The 13,332-nt window shown below is 41.1% G+C and overlaps 1 protein-coding gene across 6 annotated transcripts in view; it reads left to right on the top strand.

Annotated features, from left to right (window-relative positions):
- Nucleotides 1-13,332, top strand: part of PTK2 (protein tyrosine kinase 2) — a 224,032-nt gene that overhangs the window by 28,164 nt on the left and 182,536 nt on the right. Inside the window, exon 1 of one of the 6 annotated variants that reach the window (XM_040588399.1) lies at nt 13,128-13,150. The exons of the other annotated variants lie outside the window; for them this stretch is intronic. The gene's annotated coding sequence lies outside the window, so the exon portion shown is untranslated. Of the gene's footprint in view, nt 1-13,127; nt 13,151-13,332 lie in introns of those variants that run through there. 6 annotated transcript variants of the gene reach the window in all.

The following is a 13,332-nucleotide window of genomic DNA, read 5'->3' as shown; positions in this document are numbered from 1 at the left end:
ATGGGACAGCGGGAGGAATTAATCTTTTTCTAGAGTTCCAGTTTGAGAGAAACTCTCAGGAGGGGAAAGGCTTAGGACTGTGTACTTGAAGACAAGTACAAGATAGAGGTTTCCAGCTAATCCTCCAACTATGGAGAATTTGTTGTAGTGTGTGTATTTTTGGTTTTTTTTTGTTTTTAACAGATTGATTGGGGAGACATGTAACTGCACTATGGAAAAAAATGAGTGTGCCCTAGAAGATTATGCATTTGCACAATATGTGCTTGCAGCCCAGAAAGCGAATTGTATCCTGGGCTGCATGCTAAGAAGCGTGGCCAGCAGGTCGATAGAGGTGATTCTACTCATTGGCTCTGGTAGAGACCCCACCTGGAGTATACATCCAGCTCTGGGGGCCCCAGTGCAAGACAGACATGGACTTCTTGGAGCTGGTCCAGAGGAGGGTCACAGAAATGATCCGAGAGCTGGTGCACCTCCTATGAAGACAGGCTGAGAGAGTTGGTGGTGTTCAGCCTGGAGAAGAGGTGACTCTGGGGAGACCTTATTGTGGCATATTCAGTATAGAAAGGGGGCTTGTGAGAATCATAGAATTGTTTAGTTTGGAAAAGAAATTTAAGATTCAACTTAAAATTTAAGTCCAACTATTAACCCAGCACTGCCAAGTCCACCACTAAACCATGTCCCTAAGCACCACATCTAGCGGTCTTTTGAGTATCTTCAGGGATGGTGACCCAACCACTTCCCTGGGCAGTCTGTTCCAATGCCTGACAACCCTTTCAGGGAAGACATTTTTCCCAATATCCAATCTAAACATCCTCTGGTGCAACCTGAGGCCACCTCCTCTTGTTCTCATCACTTGTCGCCTGGGAGGAGAGACTGACACCCACCTTGACACAACCTCCTTTCAGATAATGGCAGAGAGCAATAAGGTCCGTCTTCCCCCGAGCCTCCTTTTCTCCAGGCTAAACAACCCCAGGTCCCTCAGCTGCCTCTCACAAGACTCATGCTCCAGACCCTTCACCAGCTCCGTTGCCCTGCTCTGGACACGCTCCAGCACCTCAATGTCTTTCTTGTAGTGAGGGGCCCAGAAGTGAACACAGGATTCAAGGTTTGGCCTCACCAGTGCCAAGTACAGGGGAACGATCACTGCCCTAGTCCTGCTGGTCACACTGTTCCTGATGCGAGCCCGGATGCTGCTGGCCAACCGGGCACACTGCTGGCTCATGTGCAGCCAGCTGTCAACCAGCCCCCCCCAGGTCCCTTTCCGTCAGGCAGCTTTCCAGCCCCTCTTCCCCAAGCCTTTAGTGCTGCGTGGCGTTGTTCTGACCCAAGTGTAGGACTCGGCACTGAGCCTTGTTGAACCTCATACAGTTGACCTTGGCCCATCCAGCCAGCCTGTCCAGAGCCCTTTTCAGAGATTTCCTACCCTCAAGCAGATGAACGCTCTTGCCCAGCTCGGTGTCTACAAACCACCTGGGGGTGCACTTCATTCCCTTGTCTACATCATTGATAAAGATACTAAGAAGAACTGGCTCCAATACTTAGCTCTGGGGACCTTGGGGAGCCAGCTGGATGTAACTCCATTCACCACCATTCTTGGGGCTTGGGCATCCAGCCAATTTTTTTGCCCGGCATAGAATACTCCCATTGAAGCCATGAGCAGCCAGTTTCTCCAGGAGAATGCTGTGGGAAACGGTGTCAAAGGCTTTACTAAAGTCGAGGTCTAAACAACATGCAAGCCTTTTCTTCATCCATTAAGCAAGTCACCTTGTCATAGAAGGAGGTTAGGTGAGCAGGATCTGCCTTTCATAAACCTGTGCTGACTGGGTGTGATCATCTGGTTGTCCTGTTTGTGCTGTATACTCATGACCATGGCACCAAGGTCAGACTGACAGGCCTGTAGTCCTCCTTCCTGTCCTTCTTGTAGATGGGCATCGCATTTGCTAACTTCCAGTCAACTGGGACCTCCCCAGTTAGCCAGGACTACTGATCAATGATTGGAAGTAGCTTGGTGAGCACTTCTGCCAGCTCCTGCAGTACGCTAGGGTGGATCCCATCCAGCCCCGTAGATTTGTATGTGTCTGGGTGGTGTAGCAGGTCGCTAATCATTTCCCCTTGGGTTATGTGGGCTTCGTTCTGCTCCCAGTTATGCAGCTCAGAATGCTAATAAGAAAGAGGGCCTGTAATGACGAGACAAGGGGTAATGGTTTCAAGTTTGAGAGAGGGTAAACTTAGGTTGGATATAAAGAAGAATTTTTTTACCATGAGGAAGATGAGACACTAGAAGAGCTGCCCAGAGAAGTTGGGGATGCCCCATTGCTGGAAGTGTTCAAGGTCAGGATGGTCCAGGTCTTTAAGCAATTTGATCCAGTGAAAGATGTCCTTGCCCACAGCAGGTGGCGTTGGATTTAATTATCTTTATGGTCCCTCGTAATCCAGTCCAGTCTCGGATTCATTGATTCTAGCTTTGTGTTACTGGGGAATGCTTTAGGTCACCGACAGAACTAATCCAGCCAAATTGCTGCAGTGATAGGAAAAGTCACTGCTCTGCTTCTCTGGAGGCCAGAGTTGACCAGTTTACCCCAAATTTATCTAGAGGATTTCTGTGGTTTCCTTCTGGCCTTGTGACTTTTCTTAATTCCTGAATCACAGAGGAAAAGGGAGATAAAGGGGTGGACTTAAATTGTGTTCATGTTGCAACAGGGTTAACATCCTTGTCATTTAGGCTGAAAATTATTCTTTCATTCTTTAAGCTTCCTCTGGTTTGCTCTGAGCTTTCGGTATCCTGTTATTAAGAACTTGTCTGCTGCAGCCCCACTTAAGAAGAAATGCATGAATAGAAAGTAGAAATTACTTCAACTCCAATACCATGACATGTTGTTAGCATATGCGGCCTGAAATTCCTTTGTACTGTCACAAATGCTTAGTTTGCAGAATGATGAAATAAATATTAACTGTACCAGAGCTGACAGTGGAATAAGTACACACTGTAGTTCTTTAATTTGATCTTTCTGCATATCAGCAAAGATGTATGTGTTCAGAAGTTCTTGAAATACTGCCATCCTTGTGCAGTAGCTGGATGATTTTGTGCCAAAATTACTTCAACGTCTTCGAGCAATTTTAAGTTCACATCCACTCTGAACCTGATAATATCTTTAACAGCTTCCACTGAAAATGAGTATCTTTGTAGTAATTACAGGAAATTTCAATAAGGTTTTTAATTTGGACCTTCAGCTATTTTATTTCTTTTATGCTTCAAGCTTGAACTCAAATGATTTTTTTTTTATGGTGAGTTTTAGGATACCTTCACCAGCAATTCAGAGAGGGAAGACTGGGGAAAAGAGATCATGAACTTAATGCTATATTTTAATGTAATTTTTTTAATAAGCATTGTGTATGTATTATACACATTATAGGGTTGTAGAAATATTGTTACAATATATTCTAAATAACTTGGTGTGCTGGTGGTACCTGACACTTCATACATGATCTATTGAATACTAGATCATAGTGTAATTAAAGATTGTTCACTTTCATGTTACTGAGATTGAAAGTGTGTGAAACAGCTGTCAGTTCAGTTTTAGATAATTACTGTGACTGAGTTTCATTCTTTGTTCTTACTTTTATGGGGTTTGGTGGTATTTGACTTTGTCCAAGTTGGATCAGGAGCAGGGAGAGCTGGATAGCTTTTTTGCTGGTCTTTTATTCCTCCATGCTCATGCATGAATGATTAGAAAAGAAGTGTTTTAGAGAATAGTCCACAAATAACTTACTCTTCTTTGAAATAATAAGAGGCAGGCTGGCACTGGCTTTTCAGTCATGCAGAATGGTGAGGTAACGAATAAATTATAATATCAGTGGAAAAAGTCAAAAAGCTTAGCAGTGTTTTTTTCTTGGTTTAGGTTTTATTACTGTTGCTGTAATTTCCTAGAGATTATATTATCATACAAAAATCTTGTGTGTTATTGCTTTCTAGCATTCATTGCTGAGGCAGAAGCACACATTTCTTCTGTACACTTATTTGATCTTGAATTCTAACCTTTGTGCAGAAAATGTTTACTGAGTCCAATATACATAGGGTTGTACCAAATCTGCTTATATAATAGGATCTTTGCGGTCCTTTTTTGTTTAGTCTTAAATGACTACATCATGATTTTATTTCTGCCAATGCATGTCACACTAACTTGGTTTGCTGAGGGATCATACATAGGCCACACATGTTTTCACCAGTAGTATTGCAGTTTATGTATCAGCAAAGCAAGTTCAAGAAAGATGTAATTGTACAAGTGTATATGCTCTATGATCCCTTTGCGTAAATGGAAAAAGCTGTTACTGAAATACTTGACTACATACTTTTCAAGTGAAAGAGCGCTGCTTATCAGTAGCAGAAATGGTGAATTTCAGACTTTTTTTAAATAGTAAATGCATTTTGCAATGGAAAAATATTTTTTTCTCTTTGAAGTCATGTCTAGGTACAAAATCATGATAGAACAGACTGTAACACTCGGTAGTACTTACCAGTATGAGATAAGTCAGAGTTACGATGGGGCTTAGTAATTTTTAGCTAAGTCAGTCCTCTGTGTTTTGTGAGCAGTAGTCTGTCAGGATTCCTTTCACTGTTGCTGCCCTTAAAATTGGCTTGTTAGTTATTTGTGAGGAAAATTGGTTTGACAGCCCTGAAGGCAGAAGTGTTTGTTTCACAGTACAAATAGTGCTGTCAGGCTGGCCCTGGGATGGCAGGAGATGCTTCTTGCAGAACCAGCTCCGGTCTTGCCCCAGGAGCATTGGGGTACCTCCAGCTCGGGGGCTGCTGGTAGAGCTGGCTACTTGGACGTGTGTTAACTTCTAGCTTCAAGTCATTCTGTATGGACCTGCAAACGTTCACATATGGCAGCTTTCTGTCACTGTCCTTAGACATTCTGTGGATAAACGAATTAATTTAAATTGAACCTTGATAAATTTTGGGTAGGGCTGTAAGTTGCTTGTTACCTCCTCAGAAACAGCAGGGACCTGGGCCTAGAACGCATTCTGTTCAGACCTGTGCATTTATTTAACCTGGTTTTGACCAGGAACCTACACAGGAGATGTAAAGTATATGTAAATTGAAAGTTGTCTTTGCGGTCCTTGTTCTTTCTCCCTAGTGTCTGTGGTTTGTTAGTACTGTATGAAATATTTTTTGAGATTTGACTTTAAAAATCACAGTTGTGGCTTGTGTAGGAGGCACAGCTTCGGTTAGCTGCTGGGGAGGTAATTGTAGTGTTAACTAAAACCTACAGCTCTTGGACACGTTATTGAGTCTACAGACGATAGAGTTTATAGCATATCTAATGTTTATCTGCCACCTACCATGTAATGAATCTTAAATCTTTCTGGAAGTATTTCTGGTGGTCTTAATCTGTTTCATGCCAGAGGCAGAGAGGAGTAATGCTTTCAATTTTGTCAAATTAAGTTTTTACTGTGCATTAAGTTGATTAAGTAGAGCAGCAGATTAAGGTGAAAAATACTATCTTAAATTGCAGTTCAGGACTGGTAAAATCTTAATGATGCCAAGCTGAAATTTTTCAGTGGGTTTGTGGATATGAGAATCTGTTAATCATATATGTTAGACTTCGTGTGCTGCTGTATTAGAAACAAACTATGACTCGCTTGCTTTGCTGATATGAGTAATGGCCGTGTTTGGAAGTCGCAGCAAACAGAATATGGAACTTGCCTGTGTGTTATGTTCTGTCGAGCCAACTGGGTCTCTTGTTTGATCATGTTCTTACAAAGAACAGACGTGTTGGGGGTTTTCCTTTTACACAAACGACACTGTCTTTTGAGAGTTGCTCTCCAATGGCTACATGACAGAACCAATTAGGAGAAGAAAGCCTGTCTCATGTTGTGTACTGAAATTCTGTGTCTGCAGTCTTGTTCCCCCATTATCCCCTCTTTTTCTTTTGTAATCTAGTTTTCATCAGTCATTTCTTTTGGTTTCTCTGTCCTGCTGTATGTGTGTGTTTTTTGCTTTTGCTAGTTTTTTTTTCTGCTTGTGGTTCCATCCTACCTTGCTTGTCATCCTTTTTTGCTGTCTTAATTTGTCCTCTGTCTCTTTTCCATCTGGAAAACTGTATAGAAGGAGACAGAGGAGCAGAGGAGAAGCTAGGGAAAGGATTTGTCTCTTTCTGTTGGTCCATCTCCCTGCAGGGGGGGAGGGGGAGCGACTTAAATACTGCTATCATGAAACAGCAAGAAAAATTAATTATGGGAATTTAGATGAATGCATAATCTATAACTCTATAATGAGACTTTAGCCTTTTCTTGGTTTCTTGTCTTTATTTTTCTTGCCCCTGAATTCCTATTTAAGACCCTGAGGTAGGCTTTGTGTCTTCTTGGCTTAAAAATAATTATATATGCTTGTGTAACGGTAGAAATAATGTTTGCTTTTATCTCCTTGCTAATTCTCATTGCCCTGTGTCTACTCTGTTCTTTGACAAATAATTTACTTAGTCTAGATGGTTCTTGAAACAGTATTTCTTTGTGACCTAGGTTTTGGAAAGCTTTTTTGACCTCCCAAAAATCCCCACCAGAATCGTACTTTGCAGCATGTTGTGCCTCCAAACAGTACAGCAGTTGGAAGTGTTGTAATCTGCGTCCCTGGTAAGATCTGTAAGGCTGTAACAAGATTACGTTAAATGAGTTATCCCTGTGCCTGTGGTGATAAATATACTGGAAGTTTGTCTAGCAACACCGAGCACGTTATACTTAGTTCTCCTTTATTTCTTACATCGTTAAGATCCAAAACAGTCACATCTCACTGGAGAGCTGATTTCAGACTCTGTAGCTCTGGCTGCAAATGCCCTAAGCCATATGCTTGTGCAAATACCCATTTGTTGTAAAGGGATGTTATGCTTCTCTTTGAGAACATGCTCTGACTGCAGCTAAATTTTTCTCCCTCCATAGTATCACTGTTAGACTAGGAAAACACTAGAGTTCTTGTTAAAAATGGATTTCATCTGTTTATTGGGGCAGACTTCTGTACAGAACAAAAATTCTGCAGCTGCTGTCAAGCTCACTTTGAATACCTTGCAGTAATCCCATTGAGATCAATAAAACATTTTATTTTTTAGGCACTAAGTAAGTTGGTCTTCTTGTGCATGCAAGTGTTAGCTAGTAATTGCTCTTCCCCCCCCTTACCTAAGTACAGTGTATGTGCAAAGGTGATAATCTTCTGTTAAACTTTTGACAAACTACTTCGTGTTTACTGGAAAGCTGTCATTCAAACTTTTTCCTCCTTTCCTCCTGGCTGCATTAATCATCTTCAACCTTCTTTCACTCATCTTGAATGTTTTGTAACTTCAAATGAAAAAAACGAAAAACTAGAATTATAGTTTCTGAAACCGCTGTAACAATGGAATTCCGTGTGTGGTCCATAACCATGGAAACGGCATAATTTTACAGTGGTGGAACATGTAGGGAAATGACTCTCCCAACTTTCTAAGAATTGGTCTTAAAACCATTGAAAATCTTGTGAAATGTTGGTCTGGTATTCAAACAAACTGTTACTCTAAATCTTTTTAACTAGTTATCCTTTTAAAAACAATGCTGCCCCCCACCCCTGTAAAAAAAAAAAAAAAACCAATAAATTTTTGTGGTCCGGGTTGTTTAGCTCCATTTGAGTTATTTTTTAGTATTTCACGTGAAGTACTTCCTCCTGATTCTCTGCTGTTCTTAGCTGTGTCCTTGGTGTTCATTTCTGTACCTGGGAAAACATTTATTTTACTTTCTAAAACATCTTGATACTCTTGCTGAGTTCCTGTTGGAGTGCAAACCAGCTTCACTGGCATGCAGTGCTAATTCGTGTGTGAGTACAGGAACTGTGAAATCCTGTCACTTTATGGAAACATGGGTGACTTGTGGTGTCATGTCACGAGTCCATCATGGAAAAGCAGATTCAGTGATAGCAAGCAATGTCAAGACAATGCTTTTTGAAAAAAATATTCCACTAAACCTATCACTTCTAAGAACAAGCATGCTGTAGTACAAAGGGTGGTGGTGGGTAGCTAGACATGTATAGAGGGGATGTCTAAAGCTTTCCCTAAGCTTGCCTGAGGGCCTGAATTGTTGGGTTCATAAAATGTCACAGTGTTTCCATCAGGAAATTTCTGCAGGTTGCAGTGCTGGAGATATTCCTGATAGATCTGAAACATTGCAAGCACACGTATGTCCCCCCTTAAACATCTTCAGTGGTGTTTAAGTTCCCTGGGCTTGTTCAGTTAAACATGTCTCCTTTTGTTATAAGCCATTAAAGGACAAGAACATTCTTATAATGTAGCTGACATATTCTTAAAACAGCACTTCTTGTTGAATAGATATTCTTATATCTAAAGCTTGTGACTCTCCTACATTTTCACAGAGGGAGTTTGTGCTTTGCGAGATGGGAAGTTTAAGAATACAAGAATCAGAGTATCATTTAGGTTGGAAAAGACTTTTAATATTGAATCCAGCTCTTAACCCAGTATCGCCAAGTCCCTGAGTGCCACATCTACACATCTTTTCAATACCTTCAGGGGTGGGGACTCCACCACTTCCCCAGGCAGCCTGTTCCAAGGCCTGACAACCCTTTCAGGGAAGAAATTTTTCCTAATATTCAATCTAAACCTCCCCTGGCACAACTTGAAGCCGTTTCCTCTTGTCCATATCACTTCTTACCTGGGACAAGAGACCGAGAGCCACCTGCCTGCAGCCCCTTGCAGGTAGTTGTAGAGAGTGATAAGGTCTTTCTCCCCTGATCTCCTTTCCTCCAGGCTAAACACCCCCAGTTCTCTCAGCTGCTTCTCATAAGACTTGTTCTCCAGATCCTTCCCCAGCTCCATTGCCCGGCTCTGGACACGCTCCAGCACCTCAATGTCTTTCTTGTAGTGAGGGGCTCAAAACTGAACACAGGATTTGAGGTGCAGCGTCACCAGTGCTGAGTACAGGGGGACAGTCACTGCCCTGGTCCTGCTGGCCACTCTGTTTCTGCTACAAGCCAGATGATGAGAGACCAGTGATCCTCCAGCCTAGTGGTACACATCAGTGGCAGCAGCAGGTGTTGTTTATGTAGTGTGCAGGCCTGGCCCTGTATTTCCTTGGCATCCCCATTGCATCAAGGATGTCAGGTGGTACCTTCCTGATGAGTCTTTGTCATCTTCCCTTGTAAACCTGCTGTGAATCAGACAACTGCCTTTGAACTTGCTGATGGTACCTGCTGCCACAACCTTCTCTAACAGGACTGCAAAAAGCTTGCTGCTGGCTGTGAAGCACGACTACTCATATAAAGCTAATCTCCAGTAGTTTCCTCAAATGCCTCCTACTACTCATACTGGTAGGATTTGATGATTGTACATCTGTACAATCTGTACAGCACTGGTAGGTGCTGCATTGATTTTCTTTTCCTTTTTTCTCTTTCCCTCCTGCTTCTGCTTGTAAGCTGTTGTCGTATTTTGTGAGCCTCATGTCCTCCCAGCTATGAGGGGTCTCAGATCTTGTAGTCTGGCCTTATGTGGCAGCTGCTCCATCCATTGATCGTTTCAGCTGTCCTGTTCTAGACATTCTTTTAACTCCAGTTTGTATTCCTTCTGGTGCAGAAATGAGAACTGTACACAAGATACACATACTCTATTGTTTCGTACAGTAATATGTACCATGTTTTCAATACCCTTCCTAAAGATAGGTAATGTTTTGTTGCCTTGTTTTGGTCTGCTACTGCACTTTGAGCTGGTGACTTCAGAGAAAACAGTGACTCAGCCTTCCTCCCGCAGTTGGAACTGGGGAAAGTGGAAGTGTTAAGTGGTTGAAGAGCTATTGCTTGGAGTGTTTTTTCCCCTAGATGTATTACATCACATCTATGTGTTGAAGTGTATCTGCTGTCTTTTAGCAACTTGCTTCATTTTGTAAGATCCTTCTGGGTTCCCGCCCCCCAGCCCTTGGCATGTTTTTGCCTATCCATAAGAGCTTAATATCACCTACAGACTTGAAGATTTTGCTTACTCGTTTTGTGATGCTGACTAAAACCAATCCTTGGAGAGCCTACGCCAGTTTCTTCTCTATCCATACCTCTCTTCCCCATAAGCAAAAGGTGTATATATAGTACTTGTTTAGATAATAAAAGTAAATCCTTTATCAGAGTCACTTAGATACTGCATGTACTGTAACTGTGTAATGAGATTGATCCCACCTGCCCTGTGTAATGATTAATTTCTCTTCTCAATCTCCTTGTATGTAGCTTCCACCAGAACGTCTTCATTTGATATCTTACTGTTCAGTGTGCCTGGTCTAAAATTTGGCTACTAGTGGCTGGATAGGTAACTTTGTGGCCATGATCAGTGATGTGGTATAAATGAATTTGAAGTTTCCAGGCGCATGCCCTTTTAATTCAGGGCAGGGTTCAGCTGAGATGAAGGAAAATGCATGTGGTTTACTATCAGCATCTTAATCAGTCTGGATTTTTTCAGTTTCAAAAACTAGTATGTAAGAACCACAAGCAGAGTCATTTAGGAGGAGTTTGTGTCAGTGGGAGGGGAAACTGTGATTGGAAACTGTTGAAATGTTGGGGTTTTTTTGTAGGTGTTAACTACTAAGGAGACTAAATACTGCTTTTGTTGTTAAATCATGGTGCGTGGGAAGCAGAAGGCAGGTATAAACAGAAGGTTGGGGCAGTGGAAAGACTGACAGTTAATGAGCCACTGGTTTGTCAGTTTGTCACTTAAGGAAGCAAATATAAACTGAACATGTTCAGGAGGTAGGGGACAAGTCAGCTGACGCTTGTACTGCTGTAATAACATTATACTTTTGCATGTTTGAAGCTATTTGAGGTATGTCAGATACTGTGGTGATCACATTGTAACCTATTTTGTCAAGCAAGCATGGTACTTTGTCAACCAAACATACAATCTGAGAAAAAAACCAAACCCCTTTGTATTCTGTGCAGTACTGCAGTTGGTCCTCTGATATTTTGTGTTTCAGAAGCAGCAGCTTGCATTAAAACTAATAATTGGTTAAACAGAACTCAAAAATGTAACATAGGCTGTGCATGTTTCCTGAGGTGGTGTCATAGCAGTTCATTCTTGGCTGCTTGCTAGTTAACCTTTTCAACAGACCTAAATGAAAGCGTTAAATCATTATTGCTGATATTTGCAGTTGAAGTAAAGATTTAAACAAAGATAGTAACGGAGTACAGCAGAACATGGATCTTCTATGAAGTAGGGTTGTGAACAAAAGATTTGCATGCTGAATTTCTTCTGATCTGGCCAAAGCACAAAAAAATGTTAGCAAGTTCTGTGAATGGAGGTGTCTGTCATATAATTGTTCCACTCCATCTCTCCCCATGGTAAGAGAGAAAAATTTGCAGTTAGATGCTGGATGTTCAGCTACTGCTGTGCCTAAGGCAAATGTAATAAATATATCAATAGGGGGGCACCACCCCACCCCCCACCCCCCCCTCTAAGTAAGCAAATGATATTTTTTAATGCTGTTATGAGTGACATAGGGATTGTGTCAGGTATTGGTGTTTGCAAATTGGGGAAACTACTGAAAGCAAAACAGTTTGAACATTTAAAGACTTGTAAGGATGATCAAAGGTTTAGAAAAATAAGCCTTCATAGTGTGCCACTTCTGCCTCTCATTCTACATGGCTGATAGAAGAAAAGATTTTGAGTCACTCTTTAAAATTGCCCTAAAAATGGGAAATGATATAATAAAGGACTGTTAACATTCAGCTCTGCAGCTTGTTAAATTAGAAGTAGGTTAGAAATAAGGGATGCACTTTTAATGATGAAGGAAAAAAAAAAATGCATATATAGAACAATCTAATTGGTGGTTTATGCAATCTTTTAACCATATTGTAAAATGTTTTAACAGCTTTTCCTTGGTGGGTGTTCTGTCAGAATGAATTAATCGTATCTCCAAGGTCTTTGCTCAATAGATGAGATGATCATGGATAAATCCTTGAGTTTCTCAAATGTAATTTTACAAAGCAGTTTTTTGAAAGGTGACCTTTGTTTTCTGCCTACATATTGGCTTTTTTTTTTTTAAAAAAATTGACATAAATAATGAGATCTCAACTTCATTAAAGATTAGAGGAACATCCAGCTGCCCTTCCAGCCTGCCAGAGAATAACAGGATGGGAGACTTCCAGGCTGTTGATTGCAGGCTCTGAGACAACATCCTTCAGCATCAGTTGTGCAAAGGCTAAAAGCTGAATACATGTGTGTATTCCCAAATGATTTTGATACTGGTAGATAAATAGTAAAACTGCATTTTATGTTGAGTCTGTGTTTTAACTCATTCAGCTGGAAGGATTGTTAAATGACATGTGCTACTCTGCTTTCTGGAGTCTGTGGTGTGTGGTTCATGTGTGCTGCAAGCCTTTACTCTTCAGTGGAATGAGATTGGCTTGTCACCTGAATATCTGAATTCATTTAAAGGGAATAGTTTTAGGTTAGCCAGTCAGTTCCTGCTGCAGGAGAACAACATTAAATTTCTTGTGGTCTGCTGCTTACCACAGCTTGGGAAAGAGATCAGTGCTGCAGATGGGGTGAGAGTCTCGGCCTCTGTAGTTGTCTGTGGAGCCATGTTCTCATTCTACCTTGAGGTAGGAACATGAGGCTCACAAAATATTCCTGTGTTCGATGATTAGATGTTATTCTTGGAAAGAAGGTTTAAAGTTGCGGCTCCATTTCCACAAAGACATTTGAGAAAATCCTGCAAGGTAAAATGCAGTTTCATGAAAACAAAGACAGCATTGGAGACATCTGATACTCAAGGTATCCATAGACAGCAGAATAAAACCTATTTGTGATGGGATCCACAAAGCCTATTTGAGGGCTATACTGTCCCAAACAGTCTCAGTGCATATAGAAGTAAGAGTAGTGCTCTTTCGTTAATATACAGTCTTTTTTTTGTTCCTCAGTGAATTCATATAGATGATGGGTTTACTTGGCACATTTTGTTTGGCTGAGGAACTTATTTTGTAATGACCTCTGATGTCATTACAGCTTCTTTTGTGTTATTGTCATCTTTGTGTGGTATTACAGAAGCCTTGATTGGAAAGGATCTCTTGACACAATCTGCTCCATTCTCCCAATATCTCTTCGGAATTAAAACAGTTTTCCTTGAACTGGTTAACCTTTACCAGGTATGTAAAAGTTTGTAAAGAATATGGTCTGAAAATTATTTTTCTTTTTGTCTATTCAAACTGACAGTTTGCTCCTTACTTAGCAGCACAGTAAGACATGTGAGAATATAAATGCAGAACGTGACTGATTCCTTGAAAGTATCACTAGGAGTAGAAGCATGTGAAATCTGGTTAATTTTTAA

This window comes from Falco naumanni, chromosome 3, assembly GCF_017639655.2.
Source record: "Falco naumanni isolate bFalNau1 chromosome 3, bFalNau1.pat, whole genome shotgun sequence".
NCBI classification, from domain to species: domain Eukaryota; kingdom Metazoa; phylum Chordata; class Aves; order Falconiformes; family Falconidae; genus Falco; species Falco naumanni.
This window is presented reverse-complemented; position numbering and strand designations above follow the sequence as displayed.